The sequence below is a fragment of the Propithecus coquereli genome, unplaced genomic scaffold (genome assembly GCF_000956105.1).
Source record: "Propithecus coquereli isolate 6110/MARCELLA unplaced genomic scaffold, Pcoq_1.0 Scaffold25, whole genome shotgun sequence".
NCBI classification, from domain to species: Eukaryota; Metazoa; Chordata; class Mammalia; order Primates; family Indriidae; genus Propithecus; species Propithecus coquereli.
The window spans coordinates 8,742,153-8,759,286 of NW_012148063.1; the positions used below are offsets into that span (position 1 = coordinate 8,742,153).

The following is a 17,134-nucleotide window of genomic DNA, read 5'->3' on the forward strand; positions in this document are numbered from 1 at the left end:
TAACCTCTCCATTCCTTCCCTTTTAGTCATGGTCAGGAACTAAATGGGGAATAGATGCTCCAAGACACTGCACTTCTGTGCTTCGAAGCCAGCTCGGAGCACAGGTCCCAGGAAGGAGGCTACTGCAGGGCGGGGGCGGCCACCAGCCCACCTGGACTGTCACCCACAGCAATCTCCTTCCTCCTGTGTGAGTGGAGGAACAAGGTATTTTGAATGGAAGAATTGTCTGGAAAGTTAAAATTTGTAACTTAAATTGCCAAATGATAAAGGAAACAAAACTTGGTTTGATGGTGACCTTTCCAAGTGTCATTTGCACTTTGCCACCTTAGTAAGCAGAGCACGATGAACACGCCACACCACGGACGATTCAGGACCCTCCTGCTGCTGGAATCTGTGGGAGCCTCAACAACCACTAATCTTTTAATTGACTGTTCTTTCTCTTCCCACCTTGCTATAGATCATTGCTTTCCCGCTACTTACCCAGGGAAGTAGACACCCAAGCTTAAGTCAGTAGTTCTAGCAGTTAGCTGCGTGAGTAGGTTCAGGGTAAAATCAAGCCTAATAGAGCACAAGACATTTTGCTCACTTCATACTTCAGATCTGGGGCTGTGTTCCACTTGGTTGAGTCTGTCCCCCCAGATGTGGATGGCACCGTCTCCTAAATGGGTGATAGAGTTTAGCACACTTGTTGGCTTAACCAGAATCAGACAATGAACTTCTGTGGTCAGGAGTTTCTTTTCCTGCTTTCAGCAGCCCCCACCCCATAATGCCCACCCCTCTGCCCTACAGCACGGGCAGATTCTAAAATGAATTTCACTGGAATAGAAAGTCACTCTTATGTGCAGGTCTCATAGCACCTAAATGATTTCACAGCACTATTTCCATTTCCAGATGACTTCTGTGAAATGTTGGGTCAAGCGTCGCTTCATAGTCATGCTTAATAGCATGGTTTTAAAGAGAGCCTAGACACACACACAAAGCCCACCACCCTTCGTTATTCTCCAATATTTCAAATAAAACTCGGTTTGCTTGTCCCTGGGCAAAGAGCACAGCTCAGATTTTCTCTGCCAACGTCTTACTGTAAAGGGGGAAAAAAGTGGTTTATTGGGGCAGTTGGATGTTGGGTTCTCCTCTTTCATCTGTTACAAAAAGTTCCACCCACCCTTCCTACTTTCCCGCAGGAAGTTTAGGTTCTGTTATTTGTCAGTTCCTCTGGCGAGTGTGAGACCCTTGTGGGGATGGGCACATGTAGGGGGCTTGTTAGGACTTGAACTGGCAAATTTCACATGCGTGTTTTGTTCAGATTTCAAAAGACAACCCCATGTCAGAGAAGCCTTTATGAGAACACGAGGGTAACTTATCACAAAACAGTGGTGAAAGACCTCGGTAGAAGGTCGGCAGAAGAGCTAAGGCAGCAGTTCCTTGCCCAGGAGACATCAGGGCAAAGGGAGAGGAGGAGGGATCAGAGAGCATAGAGCCAGCCCCGGGCTAATCCAGAGAAGGGATCATTCCTAAGGAGGCAAGAGAAGGCCGAGGGACAGAGACCCAAGCAACCCTCCCTCAATGACACCACCAGGAGGAGAGAGACAGGAAAGGAAAAACAGCAAAGGCAAGCATGTTCCCAGGGGAGACTCGTACCTGCCCCCCATCCCCAACACTTAGATTCACCACGTGGAGATGGACGGTGGGAGGGCAGGACCTTGAAGCCACCCTTCCACTCAGAGAGAGTTACTTAAAGATCATGCAGCTCTTTCTTCTCAAAAACTTCTGCAGAAACTCTCCCTTCAGCGGCGGAGTCTCTGACAGTGAGGGGTCTACAGCTTATCCTAGAGTTGTCCAAATCCCCTAGTCCTCTGAGATGTTGTCTTAAAATTTCACATAAACTTTGCATGTTATGTCACAGCATAACCCTGTTTAATTTTTGAAAAGTTCTTTTCCCTTGGATCTTTCATTAAAATGGATGCAGGAGCGAGACAGTCGCGTTCATTCTATACTGGGGACGCCCTGCCACACCACAAAATGGCCCCAGCACGAGGCGCCTGGCTAAGAAGTTTGCAACGACCCTAGACTCCCCGCTGCCCAGGCCAGGAAACAAGGGCCACACACGCTGGGACAGAGGATGTGCCAGGCCGGCTCCCAAAGCCAGGACAACACACACAAGAGGGAGCGAGCCCCGCGAAGGCAAGGAGGTGGCCTGGGCTCTGTGTCCCAGCCCCGCTCCTGGGCATGCCACACTGCTACTCACAGTCCTCAAAGGCCCCCAGGCTACATTGCTGCTCAAGGAGGGCAGGTAGGGAAGGAGGGGGCCACGTCTCCAGGTTCTCACTAACGGACTCCTCCTCCCACCAGGACAGATGGGGACGCTGTGTCACAAGATGGAACCAGTATCACAAAAAGGCAGTTCAAGGCCTGCTCTGCAGCCCCAGGACGAGCTAGATCCCATTATACAAAGCACAGGTTTAAGGAAGGTGCGTATTCTCCGGGGAGCAGAGCCAAGCTCCGGCCGAAGACCAGACTGTTTTAAAGACAAACAATGGTTCAGCCCTTTGCAAAGACGGAAGGGATGGAGAAGGTGGAGGCAAGTCCTAACAGAGCAAAAGTTGGAATGACTAGGAATAATCAAAAGAATCAAGCACATTTTAAGAAATCTCTATGGTCCTCTCCCCCCACTTCCTCTCAAACTTTAACCCTACCACGACTCCAGAGATGGAGGCCAGATTAGGATTTCAGTGACACCACAAAACCTTCATTATATTATTTGGTCTTAAGTAACTTCTTAAATTTCCACATGATTCAAGGAGGGTTAAGATAGGAAATTTCTGCACATATTAAAACAACAGGAAGTCTTTTCACCCTAAGAGAAAATTTAGGGAGATTTCAGGAAAAGCAAGAATATGCATCACAAGTATACGTGATTGTTTGACAATCGTGTACAGAGCAAAGCCACGGTGTGCTCAGGTATTCCTGGCTCTGTGACTTTAGGAAAGTTAGTTAAACCTCTCTGTGCCTCAGGTTCAAATCAGATTAGAGGAAATAATTCATAACCCTCAGGACTGGAGCGAGACTGAAATGAGATGTGCTACGTAAAGCCGGCAACTGGTAGGAAGTGCTGCATAAAGGATGCTGATTATTAAAGTGCATAAATGACCGCATTACTAAGCAGAATACAGTTAAGTGCCCATTTGGGAAGAATATCATAGAAAAATAGTTTTTTTCCTGTATTTACTATCCCAGAGTGTCAGAGAGGCCTTCCGTAAAGCCAGTTGCCAAATCCCACTGGATTCTCAGACCTGCACCTCCCCACCCAGGCCTGGCCAGGACCCTCAGCTGTCGCCTCCTGGATGAGGTGCCCGCCTGGCCGGCTCACTCTGCCACGTCCCGCCCCAGCCCCTCGCCATCCGCCAGGCCTCGCACCTCCGGCCTCCAGTAGCAGCGAGCACACGGCCTCCCAGACCTAAAGTACGGATATTCCCCCCCACCCCCAAGCATTTCCAAAACCCCAGCCTGGGCGAGGCCACGCACGGTCCCCTCGCCGTGCCCCGCGGCGCTCTGCTCCGCGCACTCCTCATCCCACCGCGTCAGAACGGTCCAGTTAGGTTTCCGTCTCGCCCTCCAGGCAGCAGGCCCCTCAAGGCACTGGCTGCGTCCGGTTCATCTTTGTACCCCCGGCACCCGGCAAACGGTTGGCGGAACCCAAGCGTTCAGTAAAAATGCTACAGGAGGATTATGGACTCGTGTGGGAAGTTGGAATAACAGACACCCCACACCCATCAGTCTTGGAAGTCCTGGAGAGGACAAAGCGGTTATGGAAACCCGAGGGTCCCCCGGGGCTGGATTTGGAAACTTCAGGCTGCCCAGGGACTTAATTTGGAACCCCGAGGGTCACCCAGGGCTGGCTTTGGAACCCCGAGGCTCCCCGGGGACTGGATTTGGAAGGCTGAGGACCCGCAGGGCTGGGGAGCCGAGGCCTTACCTGAAGGGAGCAGGGCGGCTGGTTTAGGGAAGTGAGAAACGCCAGCGGCGGAAAGGGAGGGAGAGGCTCGAGCACCAACAGCTGTCGCTGGGTGGGCTCTAGGAGGCAAATTAAAAGCTCCCCAGGCCTGGGCGGTGGACGCATTCACTCATTGTGAAGGTCGAGGAAATGGGGAATTAAACCAGCAGGTCAGAGTGAGGATTATAAAGCAAGCAACTCTCTCAACTCCTCCTTTACCTGTGTTCACCTGTTCTACCTGAGGGAGGTGGTTCTGCCGAGAGTTCTGGAAAGCGGCTCAGTGGGGCAGATCCGGGCGTGGGAGGGGCCATCAGATCACCAGCTGAGTCCGGTGTGGGACTTCCCTAGACCAGGGGTTCTCCATTCCAGGTGATTTTGTCCTTCTGAGGCATATCTGGCAACGTCTGGAACAGTTTTGGCTGTCGCAACTAGGGGTGGGGGGACTCCTACTGGCACACAATGGGCAAGGCCAGGAATGCTGCTAAACATCCGTATGGCACAGGGCAGCCCCCGCGAAAAAAAGTACGTGGCCCAAAATGTCAACAATGACAGTGGAGATTGAGAAACTTTGCCCTAAAGGAATGTCACCTTGGGAGGACCTGGCTGGGAGGCCAGCAGATTAGGCAAACCCGATTGCCTGACTTCTGTGTATCTCCAAGACACAGCACACATTCAGCGCGGGCGCTCTGCTCTGTGCCACAAATGGTGCAATTAAAACCCGTGACTTCAGTGAGCACCCGGCACAGTTATTTAGAACCATAAAGGAATCATTGTCATGTGATGTAATTCTGCGTCTAGAAAGAGCCACTGTTTGTGAGGGGGAATGGGTGGAAGGAGCACGCTGGGGAAGCAGAGGCCAGGGGCAGGGAGGTGGGCGCCCGGGGTTGCAGAGCCTCCTCCCGCCCTGGCCTCCCCACAGCTGAAAAGAAGGGAAAGAGGAGGAAAGAGCGGATGACTTACACCTGGGATCCGGCCATTTGCGATGATGGCATCAATTGTATGCTGATGGCTACAGCACCCTGGGAAGAAGAGGTGCTTGATACGGACAGACAGTTCTTTAAAATTTCATCCGCCTCGGTTAACCTCTGCCCGCAGAGAACTGACAGCTCCCGAGGAGCCTGTGGGGATGGGCAACCGACCAGATTTCACTCCTCGATCAATTCCCTTCTCCTCATTCCCATTTCAAAGTTTGTCTGAGATAAGCACTGGCAGAGTCGTTTTCAGAGAATGATCTGCTCTTAAATTCAGTGATGGATTTGTTGAAAGTCAACAAAAGAAAAGAAAGCGTCTGACTCCACCCGCCCACAGCCTAGGAACTAAGAGCAGCCGCCACAGGTATCCTTAGGAGCAAGCTCCTCAGTGAGTTCCGTCCGTGTTGAGATCCGCATTAAACACCGCTGTCGAGAACAGCTCACATTAATGTAATGTATGTAGTGTGTCGTCACTCACATATTTTAACCACATGGCCCTTTTCCTTCGCCCAACATCTCACATCTCTGGCTAAACCACAAGGAAAACAACACTCCCTGAAAACTATAGTAGCTTATCTTATAAGCACTGCTGTTAGTTTTTCTCCAAGTTCTAAAATACTACTCTTCCTTGTAGTATTGCTGCAGCTCTTAAAAACTAGGCTGAAAGGCATGCAAGGGATAGGTCTACGTGGTAGAAAATTTGTTCATTATTTCAAATATATTAGCTTGGTGCAGTGGTAGCAGCCTGTAGTCCCAGCTACTCTGGGAGCTAGCCCAGGATTTGAGTCCAGCCTGGGCAACATAGTGAGACCCTGTCTCTAAAAAAAAATAAAAAATACATCACTGCAGTGTCTGCTATGTACCAGGCTGTGCGTCAGGCACTGGAGACAGACTGAGGAATACACCACAGCAAGAGATGAAGGGTAGCAACCCAGAGCCAGGCTTCTGGCAAGCAGTGGTCGGGTTTGCTACTTGTTATGGTCGTAGGTGAGTGGCTTAATCACAGTAATCTTTATCTGTGAAATGGAAAGTGATAAAATAATAGTTTTTACATGCTAGGTTTGTTATAAGAACAAAATGAGTTAATACATGTGAAGTCTATGGACTGGCACAAGGGAGCTTCAGTAAACGTGGGCGGCATCGTTCTCATATATCCTACAGACGGCCCAGTCACCTCCGGGTCTCCAATGGCCTCTGCACGTTTCCTCCAGACTGAGGAATCACATCCTGCAGGAATTTCTGTGTCCAGCTTCAAAATCCCATGAAGTTCAAAAGGCACCTCTTCTCTTGCAGGATCCTATGTAGAAATGACCATGAATAGCTATTACGTCTAACCCAAGCAGAGGGGACAGATGTGAGCCAAGAGAGTTATCGGGAACAGCTTCATGCTGATCTCATCTGAGATTAAAAAAAAAAAAAAAAAGGAGAACTTGCTAAACGTCTTCTCCCAAGGTCAGCCAAGCAGAGGAATGTGGTTTTCCAGATGAACTTTGTCTTGTTGCCCTTATAACGTTCAGGCTGATGTGGGGAAAACCACTCTACTGGCATTGCGTTCCTTTCCAAGGTGCATGCGTGCTCTTTGGCAGATTGCTCACCTGTTTCACTTTTGTCTTTATTTTGCTCCTCCAATCCAGTTCGCTCTACTTCTTCCTTTGATCCTAAGTCCTACCTTTCAGTCCCCATTCATTCATTCATTCATGCTCACGCCCATCTGTCATCCATCTATCCATTTATTCAACAAATGTATTGAGTGTCATGTCTCAGGCACCATATATTATGGATACAGCAATAAATAGGGGGAAATTAAGTGGGGAAACAATTCTACTAGAGGAGCTTCATGACATCAGGAAACACAAAGAGAAAGTACTGCAACAAGGTCCTAACCATCTTTATGTTGGGTAGTTAGCTTCCCCGTGAGTTTCTGGTGAACTGCTATTCCTATATGAGAGGGCCGAAAGCTATAAGGGATTGAAACCCACTTGTCTTTGTCGGAACAAGACATAGACTCGCAACGTGTTATGGGAAACAAGTTCTGAAGGACACGAGGGTATTCAGTAACCCAATGGGCACATAGTTGGATGCAGGTAGGGGTTTTTCCTTTTTAAAATGCTATACTTTGGGCCCATCTAGGGGGATCTATAGTCCCCTGGAAATCTATAAGTAACTCTCTGAAGGGGACCTGTGAGAGATGATCCCACTCAGCTTGTTCTTTCAGAAAGAGGACACGCAAGCCTCCTATTCCGCTTTATCTCCAGGGTCACAAACCCCTCTTCTTCCCGTTTACTAAATTAACAAACGTTTACCATCCTTATGCTCAACCAACATGGAAGATACAAGAACATTATGAGACAGAGAACAGCCAACAGCTAACCACTTGCTCTATGCCTGCCCAGCACAGGCTACGCATAAAACTGTTGAGTGAAATACGCATCCAGTGCCACAGCCAATAAACACCTGGATCCAGAGTAATATGCCCTGGTTTAAGGGGCTGCTTCCACATCAGTTTCCCTGTTCATTCCTGAGCTGCTTTAGGGCAGAACTGGTTTCCTATTATTGCTATACCCATAACATATAGTGCCTAAGACATGGTATCGACACTGTTTTTGAATAAATGAATACATGGATGATGGATGACAAGTGAGTGTGTGCCTCTGTGAATGACTGAACGGACGGTGACTGACAGGTCGGACTTGGGGTCAAAGGTAGAAGTACAGCAAACCAGATCGAAGGAGCAAAATAAAGACAAAAATGAAACAGGTAGGAAATCTTTGTGAAGCAAGAGTGCACCTTGGAAGAGGACAGGTTAGATAATGTTCAACAAAAATTGCTCCTATTTTAAGACATTTCCTCTTATTCAGTCATTAAAAGAAAATGGAAATCAGCCAGTCACAGGATCTCCCTTGAAAACCCGTCAGATATTTGCAATCTGAAACTATTTAAACTGTATCTTGTTTTGCTCACAGTTGCATCCATAGACCCGACACATAATAGATACACAAGAAGGATTTGTTGAAAGAACGAGTTCGTGCTTTAAGCTTCCTCTTTTTCACACAGCCTTGGCAGTGATTGAAGACCTCCAACCCATACATGAAGCCAGATTTCAGAGCTCCAACACTTACGTTTCAAACTGATTCACTGTCTCAGACAAAGACCGATGAATTAGTTACGCAGGCTCTGGCTGATGCTAGACGATTACTAAACCAGGCTTGATCGCATGTGTTTCTCCAAATATTTAGATGTTAAAAACCATTCAGAAATGTGAATTCAGCTTCTTCCCATACCCGTCAGACCTCCCTTTCAGAATACAGCAGGTCACACAAAGTGTATTATGTTTACCACACCCTCCTCTGAGGACCCCTCAATGCAAAGCAAAGGCAATGGTAGGAATTATTAGAATGACATCGTGAGTGAGTTTGGGGTTCCCTCTCCCCCAGTGTTTTGTTTAAAGTTGGGTTTAAGTCCGGCCTTTAGCTTTTGAGCTTCAGCTAAAAAATTATTGGATGAGAAACGATTCTACTTCCTATTCTTCTTCTAACAGCCTTTCTCGTTCTGATTTATAAGACGATTCTGTCCTTTATATCTACTTCTTATTCTTTCAACCAGTACAGAGTATACCTGCTCTATTCCACACGAAAGACTGACTTCTCCCTGCTTATAATAAGAACCCTGAACCAAGATCCATTTCTTATCATCCATCTCTGTTATCCGGGACACCTCACCTTCTGCCTTGAATCGTCTGCCTCCTCTCCTCCAAAGCTTCTATGTCACCTTCAAGTCCTTCCTCCTAGTATTCATCTCAGGCTAACTGCATCCCCCTTCCACATCCCCTCACATGCTCTCGCCTCCTCCCCAGCTGTGTGCTCATCACTCGCTTTGCCACCCGTTCGGAGGACTTTAAACACGAGAGCACAGGCTACAGCTGCTACCTTCTTCGCCAGCTTCACGGCACCCAGTTCAGAGCCCCGCAGACAGTGAAATCCCAACACCATGATGACTGTCACTCTAGAAGTGACTTCGCTGGTGTTACCTCTAGCCAGCCTCTTTCGTGGACCCTACATTCACTCTACGTTCATAGCTCCAAGTCCCTCCCCAGGTCAAGGCTGCCGATTATTTTAACCTCTACTCAGGATCTGGATGTGGAAAAGTGGTTTTTGTTTGGTTGGTTGGTTGGGTTTTTTTTTCTTTCTTTCTTTCTATACTTCCAAAGGTTCTTGCTACTTTTCCTTTAAATTCCGTTCCATTAGGGTTTTCGTTGTGAAATTCCTGAGTCTAGAAACTCAAGAGTACTCCCACCGCAGAAGTTCCCTTACACACCGTCAGGCTGCTTTGGAAGGTCATGTGGTAAATCTACATCCTTGAGGACAATTTTCAGGCTGGAAAAGCAGGAACTTAGCACGACGGCCTTCAGAACTCTTTGCAAACATCAAAACCTACAATCCAACCATTTCTCTATGTGTACTAACATGGGCTTTCCAAAATGTGTCACATTCTTTTTAGTGATACTTTTCTATGTTTTATGCCCTTTTAATTGTTCTCTTTACTCCATTTAGCTCTAGTTTCGTGCATGCTATTTAACCCCCATTTTCAGATAACTTTTGTATCTGAAATACTTAAGACCTCTTGCATCATAGTAAGTTTTATAAGACATTGATGATAGCACATCTAGATGAGGCGCTCAGGGAACAAAACCTCATTAAAACCATTTCTTCTTCCTGCTTCGACAGCGCAGGGTTACTCTGAGGTTTCTAAGTAATGTTTTTGGCTTTAATAGCCGGAAGGTATGATGAGGGCTAAGTGACCTTCACAAACCTTAACCAAAATTACAGAAAATTTTAAGAATCAAGGATGGGATTACTACTGATCAATCTTATAAAGGCTAATTTGGTAATCTGGGATGCCCTTGAAAAGAATGGTGTCCATCAACAAACATGTCCTTAGATGTACTGAATAAAAGCATCAGTTTAACTGGTACCTGCTAATAGGCCCACTGGGACTATGTCTTTTGAAGAGATGTGTTATTTGATTCGAATTATATTCAACTTTGCTTATTCCTAGGTAGACAATCATTTTCTCTCATCTCATACTTTTTTCTGAAAATCAATTTTTTTTCTCCCCATGGAGAACATTCAGAAGATTTAGTATTAATAGTTTTAACTTAGGACTTTTCATTTGCCCCGCCATCTTCACAGTTCCCCAAACACACACACAGGCAGGCACGCACGCACTTTCTCCCTTCTCTCAAGATAACTTCTTTTCCAACTCAGGGTGGTTGACTAATAAGCACAGACAGGTTGATCCACAGTTTTGAAACAGGAAACGTCTATCAGCTCTCACCTTAGTGAGAGTGAATAGCGTGGGAACTCCATCTAAGGACAAGGCAGAAAAACGAAAATTGAGAATTGTACTGGGTAGTTAATTTGGTACTCATACTTGTTGAGCTTCAATATCGCGCGAAGTTCAGACCAGAGCCAGGACCCCTCTGATAAACACTGAGACTTCTAGGCAAAGCCGGGCAGGCAGTACCATTTTACCAGTGTGAATTCTCAAACAGTCTCTAAAACTTTATTCCAAGGACCTCATCCCCATAAAGCATTCTGTGTTACTTCCCCTCAGCCTGGTCACGGGGTCAGCATCACATCTTGGTGAGTGTTTAGGTTTCCTAAAAACACAGACCAGACACTGAAGTCTTTCATAAACAACCAAGTATTCCTCCTTTAATTCCTAGATATGATGGAGAAATGCCTAGGCCGAGCAGTAGGTAAATAAAGAGGTAATTACAAATGCCTGTTTCCTTGACAACTCCCCTCCCCCATCCCTCCCGCGATAGGGAAAAACCAAAATGCGAGTGAGGAGGGGTAGCCGCAAAGCCACGCCGGATTCTCGCAAGCCCGAGCGGCGACGAGCGCAGCAAGCCGCAAACCAGAAACGAAATACAGATAAATCCATTTCTAGCAGGGCTGCATTTCGTGTAGTATTTTTGTGGTTGCCATAGAAACGTCAGAGACGGAAGAACATGTTGCATGACACAAAAGAGAGCAGCATGTAGCAGAACGTTCTCCCCAGCTTCATCGATGGCAGAGAGGAGGCTCCGACCCGGGAGGGGAGGGCGGGGGCGCATTAGGCCGAGGAGAGCGGCTCGCGGTCACCACCCAGAGGGGCGCGGGCGCGGCGCCCAAAGCCGCGGTGGTCCCGCGGAGCCGCCGCGCCCGCCCCGCCGCGCCCTGCCCTTCCCGCCGCCCGCGGAGCCCGCACAGCCGGCGAGGGGAGGAGAAGCGAGGCGGGAGCGATGCGAGCCGCGGCCACACCCAGCGGGAAGGTGCCTGGGCCCGGCGCGAGCAGCACCTACCTGCTTCCTGGCAGCCCCGGGCACATGGACTTCGCAGCCAGAACCTGGACGGAGCCGCCGGGCGCAGACCGCCACTAGTTTACGGGGCTGCGAGTCAGCCACCACTGGGGAGAAAAGCGAGACTCCACCCCCGGGGTGGACCCTTCGGGAAGAAAAAAAAAAGTGGTCCTCAGCTGACGTCTCTCCCCACTCATGTCACTTCCTTTTAAAGCTACAAGTTAGCAGTTACCGGGAGGGAAGGTCGCGCTGGTGTAATTCGAGTCACTCCCTTCCCCTTCCAATTAGCGCGAGCGAGCGCTCCGGTTGGCTTCGCGTTTGCAATCTGGCTCGGCGTCTGCCGGAGTCCAAAACAAAGCCCGCCAAGTGGCCTTCCCTTCTCCCCCCTCTCCCAAACCCTGTTGCGTCCCCAAGCCGGTGGCCCCTCCGGCCTCGGCGCCCACGGACTCCGGCCCCGCCTGGGCTGCGACCTGGAAATTGGCCCCGGTCGGCTCGTCTCTAATTCGGCAGGTACAGGATCGATCTGTCTGGCGACAGGCCCACGCTCTGAAGCGCCCTCACCTCTCCTCGCTCCGCCGTGCTGGAAGGAGGTTGCTTCCCCTCCGAGGAGCCCAGAAGCACCTTCCACAAAATAAGCCTTAACGCACAACAGATGGAGACGTTACGAACAGGATGAAAGCAGCCTGGAGGCCGAGCGGTGCGTTTTCTCCGTCCGAGCCCGGGCACCGAGGCTGCTTCCCGCTGCACCCGCGGGCACGCGCGCACTCACAGGCGCACACGCACGTGCACGTGGCATTTACACGACGGGGATTAGAGGGTCTGGGCAGAGCTTTATAATAAAAGAGTGTCCTCACAACTTTAAAAGGGGCCAGGCTGTTGAAAGTCCAGAAATGCCAGGTCTCCAATATTCCCAGAAAATTATTTCAGTCTCAAAATGGTCAAGGTGTATGTCCTTCAAATAACTGTTACAGCCATTGTCACAAATGCGAGGATTTACCTATGACTCCCGGGTTCATTCCGTTCTTTAGATGTTTACAACCTACAGGGGGAAATAAATTGCTCACAAATAGCTAGAACACATTGCACAATTACCGAGAGTGAAGAAAGTGTCAAAAACAGTGTAAAGAAGCCAGAGAGGGCAGAAAGGGCTGTCTTGGTTGCCATGGGGAGGCATTTGGAAGTCAGGAAACAGGGTTGGACTGGGTTCTTCAGGGTGGGTGGCATTTTGAGGGGACTGGGGAGGGGTAAAGCAAGGGTGGGGAAGAGGATAAAGGACATCTGGGATTAGAACGGAGAGCCCACTCGTGGCAACTGCTTGTTTTAGTATCTATGTGAAAATAAATTTGACCAGACAGTAATGCTTATAAAGATGTTTATGAAAAGTTTTTTGCAGCTAATGCAATTTTAAGAGTTCTCTCTCATAACTTTTCTAATTCTGTTTTATAATCCATTTGTTTCATCTAGGTTTGGTAGAAACTTTGCACTAGGGCTTTTCAAAGTATTTTTCAAATAGAGTTTGACTGTTCTTCACAGTTGAATGCTCAATAGGAATTTATTTCAAAATCTACAAATTGCACACATTTGTGCTATATTTATTACAAGTATAGTCAATTATTTCAATGGAAACAATAGAAACTTTAAAATGTTGACAATTGCAACTCATTCCGATCTCAATTCTTTAATGTCTTTATTCCATTACTATGGTTATAATTATTGTTATGCTTATTATTGCTAACACTTTGCCTATCTAGACAACGTTGCCCACAGTCTCAATTATCTCAGCGATAGCTGAGAAATATGGGAGAAAAAATTACTACTTCTAAGAATTTAGAGAACTACAACGTTCATGGGTTAAATGCTACGCACTTTATTGAGAGTCCCCTTCAGAATCTATCCTTATTTGATAAGCACTTATTTAGCTGTTTCTATCTTAACAAGATATTGTGAACGTTTCCAGATCATAATCTAATGATTCAGTTTTACACATATTTATTGAGCGTCTGTGCTAGTTGCTGAAGACACGAAAACATGAGTAAGACGTGGACATTGCCCCAAAGTGCTCAAAGTCTTAGAAGGGAAAGAGACATGTCGGCCATGGTGACACGAGTGGTGGTGCTGGTGGACCTCTGTACACAGGTCAGAGGTGGCCCGAGAATGAGAACAGGGAAGGGGGGCATGTGTACATAGTAACTTAGCTCACAGCAAATTCTAAGAGGAGTGAACGTATATTCATCAGTGAGACAGTGAGAAATAAATACCGATAGAGAAGAAAAAATTTAAAAGTAGATACAAGGCATAAACTGATAACTCAAAAAAGGATATATAAATGGCCAATAAACAAACAGAAAAAGATGCAACTTTACATAAAAATACAAGTACAAAGGAAGAGATGTCATTATTTTGCCTATTCACTTGTCAAGCATTCCAAAAACTTTAATGCTACTGTAAAGAGGATGGAACGTGACAGGCTCTCTCCTCTCTTGCTGGTGACGGTAAATGGACACAATCTCTGAGATTCAACTAAGCAAAAATTTTCCTCAACCTTTAAAATGCTCATACTCCTTAATCCAATAATTCAACTCAAAAAGATTTATACCAAGGAAATAAGCCGAGATAAATTCAAAGGTTTAGGTACATGTATATTCATCAGAGCCATTTATGATAGAAAAGAATGGGAACCATCTGAGTTTCCGAAGTAGCAGGTTGACTATGTAAATGATGTGATATTCATATGATGAAACACTCCGCAGAAATTAAAAATCCTATTTTTGAAAGATATAGGGAGACTCATGATATCCTAACTGAAAAGAGAACTAAGCTATACATAAAATATGATCCCCTTGTTATAATTATACAAATATACATTATATTGTGTATGGTGGGTTGAATAAGTGTCCTCCCAAAATTCATGACCACCCAGAACCTCAGAATATGATCCTATTTGGAAACAGGGTGTTTGCAGATGTAATTAGCAAAGACGAAGTCATGCTGGATTAGGGTGGGCAGCAGGTCCAATGTCCTCATAAGAAAAGACACGCAGAGAATAAGGCCATGTGATGAGGAAGGCAGAACTTGGAATGATGTGTCTACAAGCCACACGTTGCTGGCAACCACCAGAAGCTAGGAGAGGTGCATGGAACAGATTCTCCCAGAGCCACCAGCAGGAACCAGCCCTGCTGATGCCTTAATTTCAGACTCCTGGCCTCCTGGACTGTGAGAAAATAAACTTCAGTTGTTTTAATTGTGGTAACTGGTTCTGGCAGCCCTGGGAAACTAATATAGTGTGTAAAGGGGTCATTAGACTGCTAACAATGATTATTTCTGGACAGTGACATTGACGATGATTTTTATTTTATTTATATTTTATTGCATTTTGAAGAACTTTCTGCAATGTACATGTATGAGTTTTACAATAAGAAGAAGATTTTCATTAAATAACAAATAACCCAAGGTTTCTAAAAGCATAGTGTTCAAGGGCAATTTAGGACAAAAGCAAGGAATAATCAGTGATGATTATGACATGTTAAATCCCAAAGATTAAAGTATTTTCGGAGTCCTCTGTGAGGTAGAAATCTGTATATTTCAGAAACTTTTTTTAAACCTAAGTTTTTGTACTTAAAATTGTGGCATCATTTGTCTAAAATGTGAACTTACACACCATGTATTTAACTGCTGTGCTACCTAATTGAGTTACTAATGGCATGATTTCAAACTGACCATTCTCTTAACACATGGTTATCTACACATTGACAGGGTTTTTATTTGCCTAGTGCAAATAAAATATAGATATTCCTATAAATCTATATATATAGTATGAAATTTTTCTTAAGATAAATTTGCAATTATGATTACTTTATTGGATGCTAAATTAGGAATTGTGGCTGCTTAGACAAGACAAAGTATAAATAATAAAGTTAATTTAATATTTAGAATGTATAATCTTGTATCTAATAGTTGTATATTTCCATAAACTCTAATTGAGTTTTTAAAATTGTCATATATGTTTTTAATAACCAAAAAACTCTTAAAGTTGTCACGTTATTATTGCAATAATTTCAGGTACACTCGAATAGGTTTAACATTAACTATAACTGAAGAAAGTGCAAAAGAACCAGACAAAATTTCCTCCTTAATCAACTATTATTATAAGTCATTCCCAGAAGATGAATGCATTTGCAGAACCCTCTGTGGATCATCAGCTCTTAATGCGTCTTAACGCTGACTTTAAGATTTGCTGTCTGTATTCACTGAGCTCTTTTCTCTTTCAGACATCCTCAGATCAATTCGGCATGGCTGGGTTGACTGAAAAGTCATCCACTCCCCTCTTCTGAACCCGGCAATGAGAGACTTGAAATCACACGATGCAGGAGCGAATCTACTACAGTCGAAGGAAGTGAATTTAAATCAGTTAATGCCCAAGTGATGGGCAGCAAATTGAAAAAGATATCAGTGTGACTATCTGATTTGAAAAGAGAAGGTAATACAACATGAATACAGAAACTTAGCATTTATATTCTTCACAACCAAGTGAAAAGAAAGCACATAAGTTTGAGTGGTATTTAACTTGGGGTGATTTTCACTTCATTGCACTTTACATATCGTGTGATTTTTTGAAAAAAATAAATTCGTTTTTCTTTTTTTTTTTTGAGATAGGGTATTGTTCCGTCACCTAGGGTGGAGTGCCGTGGCATCATGATAGCTCACTGCAACCTCAAACTCCTCGGCTCAAGCGATCCTCCTGTCTCAGCCTCCCAAGTAGCTGGGACTACAGACATGTGCCACCACACTTGGCTAATTTTTTCTGTTTTTAGTGAAGACAGGGTCTCGCTCTTGCTCAGGCTGGTCTCAAACTCCTGGCCTCAAGCGATCCTCCCGCCTCGGCCTCCCAAAGTGCTGGGAACATAGGCGTGAGCCACCATGACAAGCATGTATTACTTTTATAAACAGAAAAGTAACACTGTATTTATTTTCTAAAATAAACACTTTCCATTCTCAACTGTTGACATAAATGCTCTTCCTTATCTGGTAACCATTGAAGCTTATAGCATAACGGAGGCCGGGCTCACGCCTGTAATCCTAGCACTCCGGGAGGCCGAGGCGGGCGGATTGTTTGAGCTCAGGAGTTCGAGACCAGCCTGAGCAAGAGCAAGACCCCGTCTCTACTAAAAATATGGACAACTAAAAATATATAGAAAAAATTAGCCAGACATGGTGGCTCATGCCTGTAGTCCCAGCTACTTGGGAGGCTAAGGCAGTAGGATCGCTTCAGCCCAGGAGTTTGAGGTTGCTGTGAGCTAGGCTGACGCCACGGCACTCACTCTAGCCCAGGCAAAAGAGTGAGACTCTGTCTCAAAAAAAAAAAAGCTTATAGCATAACGACACCTTGGGGGTGACCTATCTGGAGTGTGACCCTGTACCAGCAGCATCTCTGTGACCTGGGAGCTTGTTGCAAAGGCAGAATCTCAGGCCCGCCCGAGGCCCGGTGAACTGGAAACTGCATTTAGTCAACACCCCAGGAGCTTCACATGCACGTTAAAGCTTGAGAAGCACTGATTTTAGTCCAAATTCCTCATTTTACGAGGATGCATCAGAGGCCAGGGAGGCTGTGTTTGCTTGTCCGGGGTTCTCCGACAGACAGGGAGCAGAACTGAAGCAGGTTCAATGTTTAATAATTCTCACCTCAGAATCCTTTCCACTATATTGTCTGAAAAAAAGATATTGGCATGAAAATGGCAAAAAAAAAAAAAGAATTTCTACTTAAAATCATGATCATTCTACAAAGTATTGTCATTAAAAGTCCATCTATACTCCATGCATTTTGGGTTTATA

At 45.9% G+C, this 17,134-nt stretch overlaps 1 protein-coding gene across 1 annotated transcript in view; it reads right to left on the reverse strand.

Annotated features, from left to right (window-relative positions):
• AGPAT4 (1-acylglycerol-3-phosphate O-acyltransferase 4) overlaps positions 1–11,422 on the reverse strand; it is a 105,806-nt gene extending 94,384 nt beyond the window's left edge. Inside the window, exon 1 of the mRNA XM_012646843.1 lies at positions 11,309–11,422. The gene's annotated coding sequence lies outside the window, so the exon portion shown is untranslated. The remainder of the gene's footprint in view (positions 1–11,308) is intronic.
• Positions 11,423–17,134: the final 5,712 nt, after the last annotated feature.